This window comes from Scyliorhinus torazame, chromosome 8 (assembly GCF_047496885.1).
Source record: "Scyliorhinus torazame isolate Kashiwa2021f chromosome 8, sScyTor2.1, whole genome shotgun sequence".
Classification (NCBI taxonomy): domain Eukaryota; kingdom Metazoa; phylum Chordata; class Chondrichthyes; order Carcharhiniformes; family Scyliorhinidae; genus Scyliorhinus; species Scyliorhinus torazame.
In genome coordinates, this window is record NC_092714.1 from 212,455,415 (window position 1) to 212,476,328 (window position 20,914).

Sequence of the window (20,914 nt, forward strand, 5' to 3'; positions counted from 1 at the left end):
TTTTTTCTCCAATTTTACATTTCTAAAGATTTGCTTATCCATTTTTAAAAATAAAAATTATATTTTGAAAACAAGTACGGATAAGTTGTCACCATTCCTGTTTATCAGTTGTCTCTATCCTTCAATGCTGGGGATCGAAGCCTTTTATTTACATGCCTCAACCTTCGCTCTGGACCTCCAGCTCCTGCTTCACCCTCAAATTATTTTCATCTGTGTTGGAAATCCAACTCATCCCCAGCCCTCCCCATCCATCTCCAGCTCTCATGGCCCCAGGCACCCTCTTTGAAACACTCAGTCCGATTGCAAGCCTTGGTGCCTACCTCCCAGCCCTTCTTTTATCTTTGCCAATATGCTGTTACTTCAGTTTGAGGAGTGTAGCAAGCACTATATACTTCTAGTTTCTGCTCTCAACTTTCTCCTTTCGTGACACGTGGTCTAGGAGGCTTAATGGAGCAGTGGGTTGCATCCCTGCCTCTGAACCAGAATCTCAGGGTTTGACTCCCACCCCAGGACTTGATGGTCAAGGAAGGTGTGTTCATAACATGGCCAAAACAGGGTGAGTGTCAACCTGTAAATTCTTCCAATGTGCCACTAGCTGGCGGTAAGAACGGAAGACACTCCTGGTCAGCCACGATTGGTACAGAGCGGTGCCCATCAAGCTATAAGCCTCTGGTGTCAGACTAGCGACCTGCTTCTCGAATTACTAGCTATGGAAACAGACAACAGTTTGCCTTCGTGCATCACTAGGTGTGGGAAGAGAATTGGAATCATCAGCCCTGAGATTAGCGATATAGGAATGAGTAAAGTTGTGAATGACTTGAACATTGATATGGTGATTTTAAGCGGAGGATGTTGGGGACCAGGAGCCAAAGTAAGTCAATAAGGGCAGAATTGATAGGTGAGTGAGACTTGGGGCGTGATTCACTCAAAACATTTCTCAGTGTCCTTCAGGGTGAGTTTGGCAGGGTATTTCCCGCTGGCTTTTTGGGTGAGATACAAACCCAAATTCACCCACATTTTGCCATTTTCTTTGAGCCTTGGGGAGTTTCTCCCCGCTCTAGCCCACATTTAGAAATGTTTTCAGCAGTGGGGAGCTGGACCCACTAGCGAGACCGACTCCATAGAGATTGGGGCGCCATTTAGAAAGGGTGCCCGTTTTCTAAGTGATCTTGGGGGGCCCCCATACCTCCCACCCATGGAGAATGACCTCCTTCCCCGCACACATGGGCATTACCCCTCTTCCCCAAGTCAGCACACCCCGCTATAGGACTGCTGAGGGCCCCCCATTTCAGGCCCCCACCCTCCTCTTTAAAGACCCCCTCCTTTACCACCCCAACCTTTTTGAGACCACTTCATACCACCCCCTTCACCCCCAACTCCACCTTTCATACCTCCTCATCCCCCTTTCATGTGCAAGGCCCCCCACAAGCACCTGCGCACCCTGGCATTGCCAGCCTATGTGCCATTGGCAGCCTGACAGTGCCAAATAGGCACCCTGGTAGTGGATGGATAGAACTGGCTGGGTGCCTGGTTGGCACTGGCAGGATGCCCAAGTGCCAGGATACTGCTTTGCCCTGTTCCTGACTGCCCAGGGGGGCTCCAAAGGTCTCCAAGACCCCAAAGTGGTCATTACGACTGGTCTTCACTGGTGGAGACCAGTACGAATCGGCGCCCGGTTGAGGCCTCGCCAGTGCAGCCGGTGATTCACGGAAGTTCAGTGAATGCAGTGTCGGCATATTTAAATTATCAGGATCACGCCCAGCAAGAGCGTGATCCAGATCGCGGCAGCCTGCACAAGTCTGGTAACTCATGATTGGCTCAGGACCCGGCGCAAAGCCCGATTTGGGCCTCACCCGGGATTCACCCATCGCGCCTGGCTCCACGCTGGGTGCAACGCGGTGGCTAAATCGCACCCTAGGTGTGGGCCAGGATACAGCAGAAGAGTTTTTGATGAGCTCAAGATTACAGAGGGAAGTGCATTGAGGAGTCTGGTGAGGGAATCAGTGAAGACATCAAGTCTGGATGTGTCGAAGGCATGGATGAGAAACCAATGGGCTCCAATTTGAAAGTTGATGCTGTTAAGGAGGTAATCACAGGGCAGCACGGGTGGTGCAGTAGGTAGCACTGCTGCCTCTTGGTGCCAAGGTCCCCAGTTCGATCCCGGCTCTGGGCCACTGTCCATGTGGAGTTTGCACATTCTCCCTGTGTTTGCGTGGGTTTCACCCCCACAATCCAAAGATGTGCAGGATTGGCCACGCTAAATTGCCCATTAATTGGAAAAATCTGGGTACTCTAAATTTTTTTAAAAAGGAAAAAAAAAGGAGGTAATCACTGTAGGTGGGGAATCCAACCTTATGTTTTTACATATGTTGCCAAGGAGCATCGTGGACTTGAAAAACAGGAGTGGACCCTTGGGCTAATTGAATAGGGGCTGGAAGAAAAGCCATGTTTTGAGGTTCTGTGGCTACAATTTGATAAGTAAGACTGTAACCAAGTGAGGACAATCCCACTTAAATGGACAATGCAGGTAATGCATTGGAGCAAGCTTGTGTGGTCATCAAGTGAAAGCCTGCAGAGCAGTTGAGGAGGAGTGAAAAGGTTAATGCACCACGATCCCAGTTGAGGAGATTGTTACTCTTGACAGATTTCCATTTGTAGAAACCTCATCGGAGACAGCTAAACATGGTGTTGTAAGACAGATGGGCACAGGTTTAGGAGTGGACAACGTGTTCAAGAACTAAAAAGAGGTTGGAAACAGGGCGGTTCTTTGCAAGAACAGATGGGTTGATGGTGGATTTTTCCAGGAAGAGCTGTGGTGGCAGTTTTTAAAGGGGAAGACATTCCTGAACAAAATGAAACATTTGCAATTTCTTTTTCTAATGCACCTTTATTGAAATTTCCATGCATTTTTCAAGTAGTCATATCATAACAAAAAAAGGCAACAAAAGCCATAGTTATCAATGCAAAACAGTTACAGCACATAACAAGTCATTGCCAACATAGGAATGAATAAGACCAGGCAAGTTGGGGGGGGGGGGGGGGGGCAAAGCCCCAACATTTCCCCCTCACGAATGCAAGATTTGTCTGCACCAAGCAGGATACAGTCAACAAAGCAGGACCCCATCATACCCATAGCTTTGAACAAAAATAATACCAAAATTTAAAAAACCCGCTACACACACCGTAGTGCAATCAAACTTCCTTCCAGGCCCAGGATAGAACTGACTCCCATCATCTAGCTGGAAAATAATAAGGAGAGGGCTGAGTAGAACATATCCACGGAAATCTCAAGCCTTGACCTCAAGCCCTGGGTCTCCCATAGAACATTAAGAAGAGATTAATAAGTAAGAACAAACAGCAAGCAAGAGCCTAGCTAACAAACCCCAACCACTGGGTCTCAGGTCCAAGGGAAAAACAAGCCACCGCATCAAGGAACAAGGACACATTCTCTCAGGGGTACCAGGGGAACCATAAGGCTCAAGCCCAAGAATGATATTGACAGATCCCAGCTGGAAGGAGGGAGCCCTGCCCCAGGGAGGAGGTGGAGCCGTCAGGGCAACCCCTGAAAGAGAGTTAAGTGTTGTCAATTTCCAGCTGAGCGCTTCAAAATCACTGAAGCATGAAAGAGGGTGATTGGAATGCACTTATCTCTCTTTGAATTGGTTGATGTTTGTAAACTTTGTGGTCAGAACACTTCAGTTATTGAACCGTGAAAAAGATGAAAGCAAGGTTCACAGCTGTGTGTGTGGAAGCTGTCAATCAGGAAATAAGCAGATCCCTGCTTTCTCTTTTCAGGAATTGACATGTGGTGCTTCTACAATCTGAGCCAGCAGGTGTATTGCCGAGGTGAGTGTTATAACAGTGATTTTTTTTCACTGCCTCTGTCTGGACTGCTCTTTAGCTTTGAGATAGCGGTTTCTTTTTTGGGTGCTTTTCTGACAGAGTTCTAATTTTGGCGGGGGCTTCCTGACAGGGGTCTCATTTCTGGGGGTCTGTGGGGGTCACCCTATTTAGGGGATCTCTAGGAGGGCTGTGAGGAGGGGTTTGATGGGGGTGGGGTGGGCAGGTGTGGCATTGTGTGGGGGGGGTAGGATGATCTTCGAATCCCTTAAGGGGTTACCCCCTTGGCCAACCATAAGGTCTACCACATCAGGACTGTACTTGGAAATACCAGCAGTAAATCCCGTCCACGTGATTCCCGGCCCAGAGGACTGGAGAATCCCCTGGGCTTGGAGAATATGATGCCCGTCTAAGTGGATGCAAATGGGTCATTAAGAGACACTTACATCCATTTGCATCCTCCTGCAAGCGTGTGGGCACGAACCTCGATCCTGCCGCTGGTGAGGTGGGGGGTGGCGGGGCCTAGGAACCAATCCTGCTTTCCCCCCCCCCCCCCCCCCCCCGACGCCCATTTCTCCGCCGCATCGGGAACCCTGCTACTGACGGTGGGCGGTGGAAATCTTTTCCTGAGATGAGCCAGAGCTCGTGAAAACGCAGTTGCTCCTGTCCGCACATCATGTGACACCCCACATTTACAATATTAACACATGTGGGAGGCAGGGAGGGAAGTTGGGTGCTCAGCAGTTCACTGGGAACAGAGACAAGGGAGCAGAAGGTGGACAAGATGAGCTTTGATTGGGTACCAAGACAGAAAGACATGCATTTATTTTTTTCCCCCATAAACTTAGTGTACCCAATTCATTTTTTCCAATTACGCGACAATTTAGCGTGTTCAATCCACCTACCTTGCACATCTTTAGGTTGTGGGGGCGAAACCCACGCAAACACGGGGAGAATGCGCAAACTCCACACGGACAGTGACCCAGAGCCGGGATCGAGCCTGGGACCTCGGTGCCATGAGGCAGCAGGGCTAACCCACTGCGCCACCGTGTTGCCCTAAAGACATGCATTCATATGGTGCCTTTCACAATCACCAGACAAAAAGGGCTTTACAGCAAATGAAATACTTTCTGAAGTCAAGTCATCATTGCAATATAGGAAATGCAACGGTAAATCTGTACTCAGCAAACCCCCTTAAACAGCAATGTGATAAAACAATTTAATTAATTGGGAACAAAGTCCCATGGCAAGCCCCTTTAGCCCAGTGTTTTCCGGCGCTGGCGGTGCTGAGAAACACAACGCTATCGAACATCTCTCAGGTTAGATAGGGGCCATTAGCGGGGAACGTGCGTCTCAGGCCACACACAACCCCATTTTCTGCATTGAGGACCTCCGCTTGCTGGAACTCAGTCTAGTGAGAGAACAGGATGCCATTTTCAAATACCGTCCCAATCTCTGGACCCCCCCGACATGACCCCGAGATGTACAAGGTTATGAAGGGCATGGACAGCTGTTCCCCTTAGTTGGAGAGTCGGTTACGAGAGGACACATGTTCAAGCTGAGGGCCGGGAGGTTCAGGGGGGATTTTAGGAAAAATGTTTTTACCCAGAGGGTGGTGATGGTCTCGAACGCCCTGTCTGGTAAGGTGGTAGAGGCGGGTTGCCACACATCCCTTCCAAAAAAAATTTGGATGAGCAATTAGCATGTCTTAACATTCGAGGCAATGGGCCAAGTGCTTTGAAATGGGATTAGGATTGGCAGATCGGTTGCCTTTCATGCAGCGGTGCAGACTCGATGGGCCGAAGGGCCTTTTCTGCACTGTATTTTTCTGTGATTCTGTGATCCCCTGACACCCCCCAAGCCCCAACACCCATGCAGAGCACCCTGGCCCGATTGGTGTGGCACAAAAAATGGTAGCTTGGCACCTTGGCAGTGCCAACCTGATTCCCTGGCAGTGCCCCAGCCAGCTGGCATCTAGGTGGCACTTCCAGGGTTCCAGAGTGCAATTCTTCCCAAAGGGTATACACCTGGGGCTTCGGATCCCCTGGGAGATCCCCACGAGTGCCGTTCCGTCTGCTCTCCTTTTGTGGACACCAGTAGTGAACTGCGCTCGCCCGAGGTCTCCGAGGTGAAGGCGATAGATCCCAATGCCTCGTGTGCCTCCGGAAACTGCATATTGCAGTGAGACTAGCTGTTTCGCTCTAATGACAGATTCGGCAAAAAGTGACCCACAACGAGCGTGAATTACATCGCAACATCTCGCGAGGCGTTGCGATCCAGGTAGATCCCAGGATTGGGGTCTCCTGACTACTAACAACCACATTATGCTGTTTTTCGGATGCAGCGTGACTGTTCGAATGGGCCCAAAATAACCTGTTTCTTTGATGTTGATTGTGGGATGAATATTGATTGGAACACTGGAGAATAGTTTGAAATAGTATCATGTGATCTTCTGAACCTTCCTGAGCAGGCAGATTGGGGCCTGTAGCAATGCAGTATTCCCTCAGCACTGCATTGGGGTGTCAGCCTCAATTTTGCACTCAAGCTCTGGACTCATCTTGAAACCAGAACCCTGCGATTCAGTGGTGAGATTCCTACTAGTGGAGCCACAGCTGACACTTAATAGTAAGCAATGGGAGAGAAACGAGAGAAAATGTGGGCTCAGGGCTCGGGCCTCGGAGGTTTGGTTTGGTGGTGAGTGGAACAGGACATAGCTAAACAGACATTCCCAATCTGAGAAGCCCATGAGCAATTTGTGTTTGTTTGAGGTGAGGGTTGAGGAATGTGGGGGAGAAGGGTTATGGGCAAGATGGTTGGTAATGGGGAAAAAAAGCTAAGGTTTAGCTTCGCTTTCCAGGATGATCCTGGCATTGTGGACAATTTTGGTAGATGACAAAGAGGTTGACTCACCCACCTCATCAAACCTGGTGATATTCTGATAATATATTGCAAGTCAGCCAGGATCTTTAAAGAGAATAGCCAGGTTATGATACTTCAGATGGCAATCCTTCATTAGACTGGATCAAACAGATCTTGGGCGGCATCAGTCAGTTAATACATGCTGGCTTAGAAAGTTCCTCCAGACCTCTTTTAGAAACTGGGGACTGAGAATTACTGGGAATTGGTCATTCGGCCTCATTTCCACACTCGCTCCACCACATGCAGCTCAACTGACGGGAGAAATCAATTGCGGGATGCTTGCCTTGCCAGCAAGTAGGTCTCAAGAGGATGGTGGGGGTTGACCGCATCTGGCAATGGCCATCAAGAGTACTATGAAACCGAGAGCCTAATATAAAGACCTGACTAATTAAGCAGTGTGCCAAACGCTTTGTGTCAGAATTCACTGCTAAATTGCTCAATGTTGCACATGATGATTCCGACCTGAAAAGTGGGTGCATCGTCACCCAATTTCTACCCGAGTCACTATTGCTCATTGATACCACAGGGGAGAGTGAATTCCATAAGAACATTAAGACATCAAAATGGAACATAAATTTCATGTGACTCATAACAAGGTGACACTGCTGCCTTGTGTTAAATAGGCCGTTGCTAGTAGTTTGCTCAACAAAAAAAACTTTCCCATAAGTGACACAAGCTCATTTGATATTTGGTCAAATAATGAAAATAAAGGGTAGTTTGAATGGAATCTCAAATTGGCCAGAACTTCCTGCCAAACCACAGATATCCAGGAAGCGCAATGCATTAATGCAGGGGATGAAAGCACAATTCTTGAACCATGTGTGGCTCTGCTAGTTCAGAACACGTCTGCAGTTCACTTTCTCTGAACTTTCCAATTCATCAATCTGTCCATTTCGCAAAATGGGAACAACGGAAACAATTCCACATAAACTGGGCAGCATTACTTTAAATCAGTGTTGATAGAACGATAATAGACACATAACTGCAATTATTCCATGTCGGGATTCAAAGTGACTGCATCACCTCTCTGAGATAAATTCTCATAAAACGAGTAAGCAAAGAATAGACTGAAGTGCCTTAAACTATTGTTGATGTAAAGAACAAAGTCTGCAGCAGTTTGATTTTTATAGCTGTTTTTTTATGGATTTATCTGACTGTTGCTCCCAGTACATCAGGGAGGAATCTGGTAAATTTCCGACAAATGCTTTGCCTGCTAGTCTGCAGAATCATTGTATAAATCACCATTGCAACAAAAAAAAATGCTAAACTCATCAGGGTTCTGCAATGAAATCTTACTGAGAATCCCCAGCTGAATTCAAAACTTCAAAGTTTTAACTTCTTGGAACATAAAAACGAGCATTTCTGTGAGATTGTAGGAGTCAGATCCCAATTTTCTTCCTCCTTTTTCCGGAGTCTCATGCTTTTTTGTTTGGAATTCTTCCTTGTCGGTGGCATTGAACAGAGCGTTCCACTGTGCCAAACATTACGGGCTAGCAGACACTCTGTCTGCTAGGGGACTTCCTGTCCCTGCTCAAGACACATTTTTTTAAAGACCTAAAGTTAACTAAAGACAAGGTCAGCCCATTACCCCCTCCCCCTCTGTGACTGTTACTTGCTTTTCTAGCAATGAAAAATATAGTTAGACTCAAGAATATGAATCCATCTTCTGGTTTATTAGTTAAGTGCTTCTTTTTGACCTCAAAATGAATCATTTACTTTGCATTTATCAGCTGTTGCTGACTGATTACTGACTGGACTCGGATCAGAATTAAGCAAGGAGAAAAACCTATCCCTTACATCTAACGTTAGATGGAAGATTAACCCTTTAAGTGCTGTAAGAGACTTTAAACAAAACACAAAATACAGACGGAGCTCATTATTGCAAACTCCTATGAGGCAGCAAAGTAGGTGTTACTAGGATTTCATCTAATCAAAGTCTGAGCTCTGTTATTAATTACATTGGGCTCAAGTGAGACGAGGAAACACATTTGTTCCAGTGAGACATTTGCATTAAACGCTGTGCAACAATGGGGTTCCATTGTAATGAGGCAACATTAGCTAGGAGAAATCCCTGCTCTTTGAATAGGTCCGTGCAACTTTTACATCCACCCAAAGAAGCAGATACTTCAACATCTCAACGAAAAGACAGCCGGCTGGTTTTTTCGTTCCTGAGACAAAGCGATGATGTCGGGGCAGGATTCGTGGACTTTCACGACAGCAAAGCTGGCTCTGCACCTGGATTGATTCAGCGACTGTTAAGGGGCTAGCACAGCCGCAACATGGAACACAATCGATTCCAATGAGAAACAGTGCAGGATTCACTGGGTCCTTAATTGACACTCGGGAGGCTGACAAGCTTCAGTCTCATATATATACTTCACTCCCCACACACACCCACCCCAGCCAACAAGGTGGACATGGTTGTGCTGGAACACGCCCAGACAGCTGGTGGGTTGGCTGGGGCTACCATACGACCCGTGGCCCTAAGTTCACAGTGGGCTGTCAGCAGTGTGCGCAGCTGCATGGCTGCACTGCAGGCCGCCGCGGCAATAGTGTTCCCAGCCCGTCCACCCAGACCCAGCAGCCGACCTCCTGGTCATCCCCCACTACTCCGACCGGCCCTGGCAGAAGACCCCCGGCCAGCAGCAGAACTGTCAGCAAACTATGGCAATTTTGGACACTTTCTGTACCCCCTGTCTCTCCCTCAGTAGCCACGGCGCCTGATTTCCGATTTTTAAAAGCACAAGTGATCCTGGTCGTCGGGAATTTGTTCCAGTGGAGGCCCCGGAGAATACCGGGTCGGGTGGGCTAATGAGATGCCAAGGGTGTTTACTGGTTGTGCCTCCTGGAATGCATTGACACCGCTGTCGAGGCGACAGAGAATTGCAATTTGGGGTGAAATTCTCCGCCCAATCATGTTTCCCAATTCCAACGTCGGCCAACGGAGAATCCCGCCCACTTTTTTTTAAATTTAGAGTACTCAATTTATTTTTTACATTTAAGGGGCAATTTAGCGTGGCCAATCCACCTTCCCTGCACATCTTTGGGTTGTGGGGGTGAAACCCACGCAAACACGGGGAGAATGTGCAAACCACACACAGACAGTGACCCAGGGCCGGGATCGAACCTGCGAACTCGGCTCCGGGAAGCGGCAATGCTAACCACTGTGCCACCATGCTGCCCGCGAACCCCTCACTCCTGCTTTGAAATATCAGCCTGGATTTATGTGTTAACTCCGTTGTGCTTAAAGTATCAACCTTCTGACTGCAACAACAACAACTTGCGATCATATCTTTTATGTAATAAAACAAACCAAGGCACTTCACAGGAACATAATAAAACAAAGTTTGACACTGAACCACATAAAGAGATATCAGGTCAGGTGACCAAAGGCTGAGTCAAAGAGGTAGGTTTTAATCAGCATTTTAATCGAAGGCAGAGAATTTCATGGCTTAGGGCCTAGATAGTTGAAGCACAGTCAGCAACGATGGAACAATTCAAACTGAGGAAGCTCAAGAGGCCAGAATTTAGCAATAGTGGAGCAGTCAAGAGAGATGGTGCTGAGGTCCAGCTGGCTGTCGTCACTGTACATGTAAAACTAACGCTGCGCTTTCAGATGGCGTCACCAAGGGACAGCATGTAGCGGAGAAATAGGAGTGGGCCAAAGATCAGTCCTTGGGGGACACCGGAATTTGAGTGCAGGTGTAGGAAGAGAAGGCTTTGCTAGTGTTAATCTGGCTAAGATTAGATAGATGAGAGTAGTCCCACCAAGCTGGACAATAATTAGAGGAGGATAACACGGTGAACAATGATTAAGACTGTGAACATGTTGAGAAGAACAGGGAAGGAAAGTTTACCTTTCTGACAATAACATAGGAGGTTATTTGTGACTTTGAGAAGAGCAGTTTTGGTACTGTGTTAGGGTGGAAACCTGATTGGAGGGTTTCAAACATGAAGTTCTGAAAAGATTTGCATGAATTTAGGAAGCTGCAACATACCCAGGAACCTTGGAGAGGAAGGGAAGGTTGGAGAAGAAGAGGTAGTTTGCAAGGACAGTGTATCAAGTGTTGATTTTTTTGAGAAGTCAAGACTTGCATTTATATGGTGCTTTTCATGACTACCAGATGTCTCAAAGCACTTTGCAGCCAGTGAGGTACTATGTTTGGTGATATGCCCGTGCACAGTTTTGTATATAGTTGTCTATCAATGTATATAGGTATCGATGCGACCTCCAACCAGCTGATGGCGATAGAGGTCTACCATGTGACTCAAAATATCCGGCAGTTGGTAGTAAGTCATACTAGAAGTAGCTCCAGGAGAATTCACTGAATTCATTTATTCGTTACTGTTTGTATCACAATTTGTTAGTTACCTTTCCACGTGTTCATCTTGTTAATAAATCATCTTACTAGTTGATGCACGATCAATGACCACTAAAGCGAGGTTGTAGTCCAACTGAAGGCTTTAATAAGCTAGATGTTTCCCCCAGCAGCTCAGGTACAGAATGAAGGCTGCTGGAGCGGCACGGGCTCTTATACCCCGCCTAGCAGGGCGGAGCTACCATACAGCTTGGCCAATAGGAAGCATACAATATCTACCAATGGTGTTCCAGCATTACCAGGTACCGTAATACCTCTACACAGGCTACCACATTCACCCCCTGTTAAAAAAAGAGTCTGGCGGGGGTGGTGGCCTGATACTGCAACATGGTAATGTGGTGGAATTATAGTTATGGAGGTACCGTAATACCTCCGTACCACGTTTTGTAACTATTTACAATTCTATTAACTATTTCCAATTTATGATTCACAATTAGCTATACACTTTAAAATGAAGCAATCAGTCGATCGGGGGCCCTGGTCGTCCTCTGTGATTGTCGAAGCTTCGGTGGTGACTCCGGTGGAGGCTCGGGCGTCTGTGACTCCGGGAGCGTGGCCTCGATCTCTGTGGCAGCTTCGACACCCCTAGACGGCGCTGGTGGGGAAAACGGTTGACCTGGGAAGGAAGCGTCTGCGGGGTGCGTCGGTGGGTGAGGGGGCCTAGACAGGGCCGGCGGGAGGACCGATCCTCCTGTAAGGTGCACTGGTGGAAGGGAGGGTGGGACTGGTGGCTGGGCTGTGCGTGGGGCTCTGGCAGGCGCCAGGTCTCGTAGGGAGACCGTATCTTGTCGGCCGTCGGGGTACGCCACGTAGGCGTACTGGGGGTTAGCATGGAGAAGATGGACCCTCTCGACCAACGGGTCCGACTTGTACGCCCGCACGTATTTTCGGAGCAGGATGGGTCCGGGAGCTGCCAGCCAGGTCGGGAGCGAGGTCCCAGAGGAGGACTTCCTGGGGAAGAGAAGGAGACGTCCGTGAGGTGTCTGGTTGGTTGTGGTACAAAGCAGTGACCGGATGGAGTAGAGGGCATCTGGGAGGACTTCCTGCCAGCGGGAGACTGGGAGATTCCTGGACTGTAGGGCCAGTAGGACGGTCTTCCAGACCGTTTCGTTCTCTCTCTCTACCTGTCCGTTACCCCGGGGGTTGTAACTGGTCGTCCTGCTCGTGGCGATGCCCTTGCTGGGCAGGAATTGACGCAGTGCGTCGCTCATAAAGGAGGACCCTCTATCTCTATGTATGTAAGCGGGGAACCCGAACAGTGCAAAGATGCTGTGGAGGGCCTTGATGACGGTGGTTGCGATCATGTCGGGGCAGGGGATGGCAAATGGGAACCGGGAGTACTCGTCAATCACGTTCAGGAAGTATGTGTTGCGGTCGGTGGAGGGGAGGGTGCTTTTGAAGTCCATGCTGAGGCGTTCAAAGGGACGGGAAGCCTTTATCAGATGCGCTTTCTCTGGTCGGTAGAAGTGCGGTTTGCACTCCGCGCAGATTTGGCCGTCCCTGGTGGCTGTCCTGACTTCCTCGATGGAGTAGGGCAGGTTGCGGGTCTTGATAAAGTGGAAAAAGCAAGTGACCCCCGAGTGGCAGAGGTCCTCGTGGAGGGCTCGGAGTCGGTCCACTTGTGCAGTGGCACATGTGCCACGGGACAGGGCGTCGGGAGGCTCGTTTAGCTTCCCGGGACGATACAAGATCTCGTAATTGTAGGTGGAGAGTTCGATCCTCCACCGCAAGATCTTATCATTTTTTATCTTGCCCCGCTGTGCATTATCGAACATGAAAGCAACTGACCGTTGGTCAGTGAGGAGAGTGAATCTCCTGCCGGCCAGGTAATGCCTCCAATGTTACACAGCTTCTACTATGGCCTGGGCCTCCTTTTCGAATGAGGAGTGGCGGATTTCGGAAGCATGGAGAGTACATGAGAAGAAGGCCACGGGCCTGCCCGCTTGGTTGAGGGTGGCCGCCAGAGCTACGTCAGACGCGTCGCTCTTGACCTGGAAGGGGAGGGACTCGTCGATGGCATGCATCGTGGCCTTTGCAATGTCCGTTTTGATGCGGCTGAAGGCCTGGCGGGCCTCTATCGACAGGGAAAAGCTGTGGATTGGATCAGGGGACGGGCCTTGTCCGCATTGTTGGGGACCCACTGGGCATCTAAATGAAAAACCATAGGCAGCACTTCAGGGCCTTGGAGCAGTGAGGGAGGGGGAACTCCATAAGGGGGCGCATGCGCTCAGGGTCGGGGCCTATAACCCCATTTCACACTACGTAGCCGAGGATGGCTAGGCGGTCGGTGCTAAACACGCATTTGTCCTTGTTGTATGTAAGGTTAAGGATCTTTGCGGTCTGGAGGAATTTTCGGAGGTTGGTGTCGTGGTCCTGCTGGTCGTGGCCGCAGATGGTGACATTATCGAGATACGGGAATGTTGCTCGTAAACCGTACCGGTCAACCATTCGGTCCATCTCGCGCTGGAAGATCGAGACCCCTTTGGTGACACCAAAGGGAACCCTTAAGAAGTGATAGAGCTGCCCATCTGCCTCGAAGGCAGTATATTTGCGGTCACTAGTGCGGATGGGGAGCTGGTGGTAATGCGCGATCCTGTTTACCAGGTCGGATATGCGGGGGAGAGGGTATGCATCCAGCTGCGTCAACCTGTTGATGGTCTGACTGTAGTCAATGACCATCCTATGCTTCTCCCTCGTCTTTGTCACCACTACTTGAGCTTTCCAGGGTCTGTTGCTAGCTTCAATGACTCCTTCCCTCAGTGGCCTTTGGGCCTCTGACCTAATAAAGATCCGATCCTGGGCACTGTAGCGTCTGCTCCTGGTGGCGACGGGTTTGCAATCCGGAGTGAGGTTCGCAAACAGGGAAGGCGGATCGACCTTGAGGGTCGTGAGGCTGCAGACAGTGAGGGGGGTATAGGGCCGCCAAATTTGAAAGTTAGACTTTGGAGATTACACTGGAAGTCTAACTCTAGGAGTGTGGCCGCGCAGAGGTGGGGAAGGATGTGGAGCCAGTAATTTTTAAACTACCTTCCCTGGACTGTGAAGTTTGCTACACAAAACCCCTTTATCTCTACTGAGTGGGAACCGGAGCCCAGGGAGATTTTTTGATTAACCGGGTGGACGAGGAGAGAACAGCGCCTTACCGTGTCGGGGTGTATGAAGCTCTCCGTGCTCCCAGAGTCGATTAAGCAGGACGTCTCATGCCCGTTGATTAGCTCTGTTGTTGTAGCAGTTGAGAGTGTTTGAGGCCGGGACTGATCCAGAGTCACCGAGGCTAATCTCAGCAGTTGAGTGTTCTCTTCAGGCGATGTGTGGTCAGCCGAGCTGGGGTCCTGCGAGTCCACCCAAGATGGCGGCTCCCATTGGTCGCACATGGCTGGGGGTGCACAAATTGGCGGCGCCCATCCATCGAACGTGGCATCCGCGGGACAAGATGGTGGCGCCCGCTGGCCGCATGGGGACCGTGGAGACGTTTGTGGTGGCGACCACACGGGCCTGGCATACCACCACGAAATGGCCCTTTTTACCGCATCCCTTGCAGGTGGATGCGCGGGCCGGGCAGTGCTGGCCGGGGTGCTTGGCCTGCCCACAAATGTCGCAGTGGGGCCCCCGGGTTGCCAGGCCGCCTTGCAGCACAAGCTTATGGGGGGATGGGGGATGTCTCGGAGTCGGCTGCGGAGGGGTTCCACGCTGCCCAGTGGGCTGCTGCGCGGTCGGGAACGTAAGTGCGGGTGTTTCTGGAGGCCACGTCCAGGGAGCCGGCAAGGGCCCTTGCCTCCTTGAAGCCTAGGGTGTATTTTTCCAGAAATCGCTTGAGGATCTGGGAGGACAGCATACCTGCCACGAAAGCGTCCCGGATCAAGAGTTCTGTGTGGTCGCTCGCTGAAACCTGCAGCTGCAGTTTCTCCCCAACGCAAGGAGTGCACGGTAGAATTCTTCCAGCGATACCCCAGGGATTTGTCACCTCGTTGCCAGCAGATGTCGGGCATAGACCTGGTTTACTGGGCGGATATAATGTCCTTTTAGCAGCTCTATTGCCGCATCGAAGTCTTCCGCGTCCTCGATGAAGGTGTAAATTTCCGGGCTCACCCTTGAGTGCAGGACTGGCATTTTCTGTTCTCCTGTGGGTGTGTTTTCGGCCGTTCCGAGATATCCTTTAAAACACGCCAGCCAGTGCTTGAAGATTGCCGCAGAGTTCGCCGCGTGGGGGCTGAGTTGCAGGCACTCCGGCTTGATTCGGAGCTCCATCCTTTTAAATCTAGCTTATTAAATTGATGCACGATCAATGACCACTAAAACGTGGTTGTAGTCCAACTGAAGGCTTTAATAAGCTAGATGTTTCCCCCAGCAGCTCAGGTACAAAATGAAGGCTGCTGGGGCGGCACAGGCTCTTATACCCCGCCTAACAGGGCGGAGCTACCATACAGCTTGACCAATAGGAAGCATATAATATCTACCAATGGTGTTCCAGCATTACCAGTTACCGTAATACCTCTACACAGACTAACACACTAGTCAAAGAAGTAGATGTTCTGTGTTGATCTTTACCATGGCCATAAAACAGAACATAACACTGTGATGGCATGTTTCCACTGGAGTTTAGAAGAGTGAAGAAGGACTTGATTGAAGTGTGCAAGATCCTGAACGATCTTGACAAGATGAAGGTGGTAAGGATATTTCTTCTTGTGGGTGAGTCCAGAACATGGGGGCACTGTTTTAAAATTAGGGGTCACCGTTATAGGACAGGTATGAGGAGAAATCTGTTCTCACAGAGGGTTGTGACTTTGGAACTCTTTGCCTCGGAAGGTGGTGGAGGCGGGGTCATTGAATATTTTTAAGGCCGAGGTAGATAGATTCTTGTTAGGCAAGGCTAGCCAGGAGCATAATCAAGTCTAGAGGAAGCAAAAGACTGGAAGAGATTTCACCAATAGATGAGCAGAGGCAGAAGCAGAGTCAGGTAATGTTGCCAAGATGGAAAGGATTATCAGGCATAGATAGGAATGTGGAACTTGAGGCACAACCGGATCCACTACGATCTTACTGAATGGCGGTGCAGGCTGGAGGGGCCGAATGGTCTACTTCTGCTCCTATTTCATATGTTCATATGTAAGTGATGCAATACGAAATTGGGGCACTCACCACCTCTCTTAACCCCTTCATTGTCTCTAAATTAGCAGAATGATTGTTCAACATCCAGTACAGATGCACCAAGTGTTGTGCAAACAGGACATCTCCCTACTTTCCATTTGAATTCTTTATTTCCCATGCAATACAAGGCTGTAGTGTGACTGCCAAAGACTGGAGCCACTGACATTTGGTTGCATAAAGTCTGAATTTCATCCAGTTTGGGGATGTAACTTGCACACTTCTGCTCCACCCCTGACAGCCAGTAGTCGCGCGGGTATGATTTGGTGAGAGTCTTCACAAACAGGTCCCAGGAGCCATGGCCTTTGAGGGGGAACAAAGAGGTAAGAAAACATTTCTCTTTATTCTGGCTTGCTGGAGGGGGGGGGGGGGGGGGGTCTGCCTGGAGCACTGCAAGTAGCGGGGTGAGAGTTGGTGTCAAGGGTGTGGACTCGGTATGCACGCCGCCACCATCCCCTACCGCCTCCTGCCCTCTGGGTTCTGGATGCCCTGGCTGAATCTCCCATTCAGCTGGTTGTGCCGCTCTAATATGTTCCTGACTGTTGAGACTGTTTACTGCTGACACTATCCTGGAAATGCCCTGAGGTCTCCTGGCCATGTGGAGACCCCTCCAATCCGCCCATGTGGACACCCTCATGTCTCAGCAGTATAATCAAGGGGCTGGGCGTGACCATGATCAAATCTCCGGACCACGAGGTGTTGGTGCTCCTTATTGCACTCCCTAAATGCACACCTCCAAGCCAGAGGGAGCAGGGGTGAGCAGAGCAGACCCCAAATAAAGGACCCATGCACCATTGCTGCTGGAATCCTCCCTGGCACATTGCCACACTCAGTCTCACTAGTGAGACAGTGACTCTATCAGCTAACCCACTCCTAAGGATCACTCAATGTCTCCACGCTCTGGCGCCCCATTGTTATCAAAGCGTTTGAGCCCATCCATCCCGGACCCAACCAGGAACCTTTGACCAGCTCCCTGTCACAATCTGCATGTGAAACCCTGGCTCCAGGTCACACTGCAGCTAAGCTCCCAGCAAATGCACAATTACTTGTTACCTCCATCTGTAGGACCTGCCCGCACACCAGTCTCTTAGTCCAGCCGAATGCCTGCACAGTATGAACGTCTCCACCACACAACCAGCTGCCACCATTCTGGCAGGAAGGCACAAGGCACACCCAGTGAGGACACCCACAGTCGATCCCACAGGAGGAAACAGTGCAGACCATCACTAACACCTGTTGTAGGAGCCAGCAGTTCTCTAGTTGGCACGGGTGGGCAGTGAGGAGAGAGGCTTCCCACATCAAGGACTGGGTGTCAGTCACTGATGGGGATAGGGGGGCAGTGTGGACGACATGATGACTGAAGGCCCAGGGGAGGAGGGGGAATGGGAATGAGTAAAATATTGAGGGTGGCGCAGCAGTGCAATTCAGGGTGACCATGTAGTCTGGTGGCTTTGGATGGTCAATGGAATGCTCATTTTGGTGATAGTCTTTGTCTCTCCCCTCACACAGAAGTGGATTTTGCAACTCAGTCAGCAAGGCTAGCTATAGGATGGCATGGTGGTGCAGTGGTTAGCACTGCTGCCTATGGCACTGAGGACCCGGGTTCGATCCCGGTCCCAGGTCACTGTCGGTGTGGAGTTTGCACATTCTCCCCATGTCTGCGTGGGTTTCAGCTCCACAACCCAAAGATGTGCAGGTTAGGTGGATTGGCCAGACTAAATTGCCTCTTAATTGGAAACAATTAATTGGGTACTCTAAATTTATTTTTTAAAAAGGAAAAAAAAGCAAGGCCAGCTAAATAATCGGCCGCTGCTGCCGTCGCAGATGCATGGTTTTGCGAGAACCAGAGTCAGCTCGGAAAGATTCTGCATGACAGCAACCTGCCCAGAACAGCAGGGCCCAGGGCTCAAGTATCAGCCATCCAATAGGCCGAGGAGAAGGTGTGAAGGCGGCGCCACATCAGGCCATGTTTATACCGTCGGCCCTTGTCCTTCGTGGAGCAGCCGGACTGTTTGTGCTGCTATCAGCGCCGGTTAACCAAGGAGACCAAGCAACACCTGTGCCAGATGGTGGCAAACTTGGCACCGCATGGGTCAGGAGGACATCAGCTTTCGGTGGCCGTCAAGTTGACGGTGGCCCTAAGCTTCTATACCCATGGCTCATTCCGGGGCTCGAGCGGGGACCAGTGCGGGATCTCACAATCGTCGGCGCGCAGCTGTATCTGAGATGTAGCAGGTGCTCTATGCGCCTTGACATCTGTCTACATGAACTTCAACTTGGACCAGGCCCACCCGGATGCCTGGGCTGCTAAATTTGCTGCCGTCACTGGAATGCCCCAGATCCAGGAGGTTATTGATGGCACTCATATTGCCCTCAGAGCATGGGCTGACAGGGGGTGACCCGCATTAACAGGAAGGGCTTCCACTCCCTTAACGTGTAGTTGGTATGTGTTCACCAGCTGCACATCATTCATGTTTGCGCATGGCATCCAGGCAGCACGCACGATGCTTACATCCTGGCGCACTCGGAGGGTCGGGGACGTTTGAGGTCATAGCTGATGACAACTGTGTGGAGGCCCCAGACTGAGGTAGAGAACCATTATAATGATGCTCACTCAGCAACCAGGAGCATCATCCAGCGGTGCATCAGCATCCTCCAGATGCACCCTGGTGGGACTTGCCAATATAGCCCCCAGAGGGTTGCGTGCATCGTGGTGGTCTGCTGCATTTTGCACAACATCGCACAGCAGCGGGGCGACATGCTGGAGGAGGGGGATGAACAACAGGCCTCGTCGACTGAGAGTGATGTCTGGGAGGAACCAGGTGAGGACCCAGAGCTGACTCAGCAGGCTGCTAAATGTGTGATTCAGGGTCGTCGCACATGCGGCAACCTCATCACATCACGAATAACCAATTAGGAGGTCAAAACACCAGCTCCTCCGCCCTGTTCCCCACACCCCCTCCATCCCTCGCCTTCCCTCTCCATTAGTTTTTCACCCTTTCCTCTCTTAACCTTTCACCCCTTTCTTCTCTCTTAACCTTTCATCCCCGCCCTCTCTTAGACTTTCACCCCTTCCCTCTCTCATAGCCTTTCACCCCTTCCCTCTCTCTTAGCTTTTCAACCTTCCAATGACTACAGCTCCCCCATCCCACTCCGTGAGTCATCTCAGCATCACAACAGAATGTTGGCCCTGGGTTGGCAGTATCAGCAGGTCTTGTCTGTTGGGCAGAGGAGGATGATGATTCGCTGTAAGATGAGCTCTGGTACACCTAATTTTCTGACAATTCCTGACTCCTTTTTTTAACTGTCCACCTGGGTGACCCCTGCTTGTGCGATGGGGACTCTTCCTCATGGGCCCCAAGATCTTACAGCTGGTATGTGTGTGTCACCCATGGCTGCCATTTTCCAATGAGGGTGAATGCATGTGGGATGATCATATGTCCAAGCCGCACTGTGAGTAGCCCCCACCCCCCGCCACTCCGTAATCCCAGCCACTGCCCAACTCTCAGCCCTTCCTACCCACTTGTGGGATAGAGGTTCGAGGCAAATCGGACTGGTGGAGGTAAGTGTTTAATGTTGCGTTATTACAATTTGCATCCCTTCCCCCAACTATCTAAAATCTACTACACCCGTACCAACTCTTCTCATCTTTTGTGCTCAACCACTCCTTCTAGGTGTTGCCCCAGACAGTAAATTAGGAGTGGAGACAGCTGCTGCTTGTGTTGCCTTCTGCCCTGTGATACCCTTGGCGGACGTCCTCTGGAGGGCCTGGTCCTGGATGGGCCCCGCCGACTTTCATGTCACAAGTGACAATGTCACCCTGTTCTTCCAGCTGCGCAGAAGATGCACAGTATCAGACAGGGGGGAATTCGAAAGGGGTGAAGTGTTCCAACGTCCCCGCTGTGGCGATCTCGGGATAGGCCCTATCCCTTGCACCTCCCTTGGCATACTTGCTGGCCCCTGGGCTACTCCATGGGATAAAAGGGAAGCAGGGGTGTGCTCCTGAAGGCCGGCCTTTGTCTGAATCATGATGCCGATGCCCTCAGCAATGGAACTCTGTGACTGGGCCATGTCCCTCATAGCCTCAACCAAGGCCCTCTATGACTGGTTCATGTCCCTCTGTGAATGGTTAAGTTCCCTGAGTGAAGTGTTGGGTACTCTGAGACACAGACAAACCAACACGGTTGCGAATGGTACAACGCAGTTTTATTTCATTTAACTATTGACATAGTAAACTCTGGTACTCAGCACGTGGTGACTGTCTGAGTGGCTGGCAATGAGGTCTGTGCCCTGAGCCGTCTCCTGATGGACTGCCCAGGAAGTGATGTGTTCCTTGTTTTGTACTGTGTATGCTCTTGTCTGTGATTGGCTGTCGTGTTGTGTGTGCTAATTGGTCTGTTGATCTGTCCATCACTATGTATGTGTGTATGTGCTGTGATGTTCACTTGAATATCATGACATCCCCCCTTTTTTTACAAGATTATGTGCCTACGTGGTTCTAAATAGAGATGTGTACTGAGTGCAGCTAAATGTGTGTGTGTGTAATATTTACAGCATGTACATGCGGCTTAACATATACAAGGGGCGATGTCGGATGAGACATAATAATGAGGTTGTACCATAACAAAGAA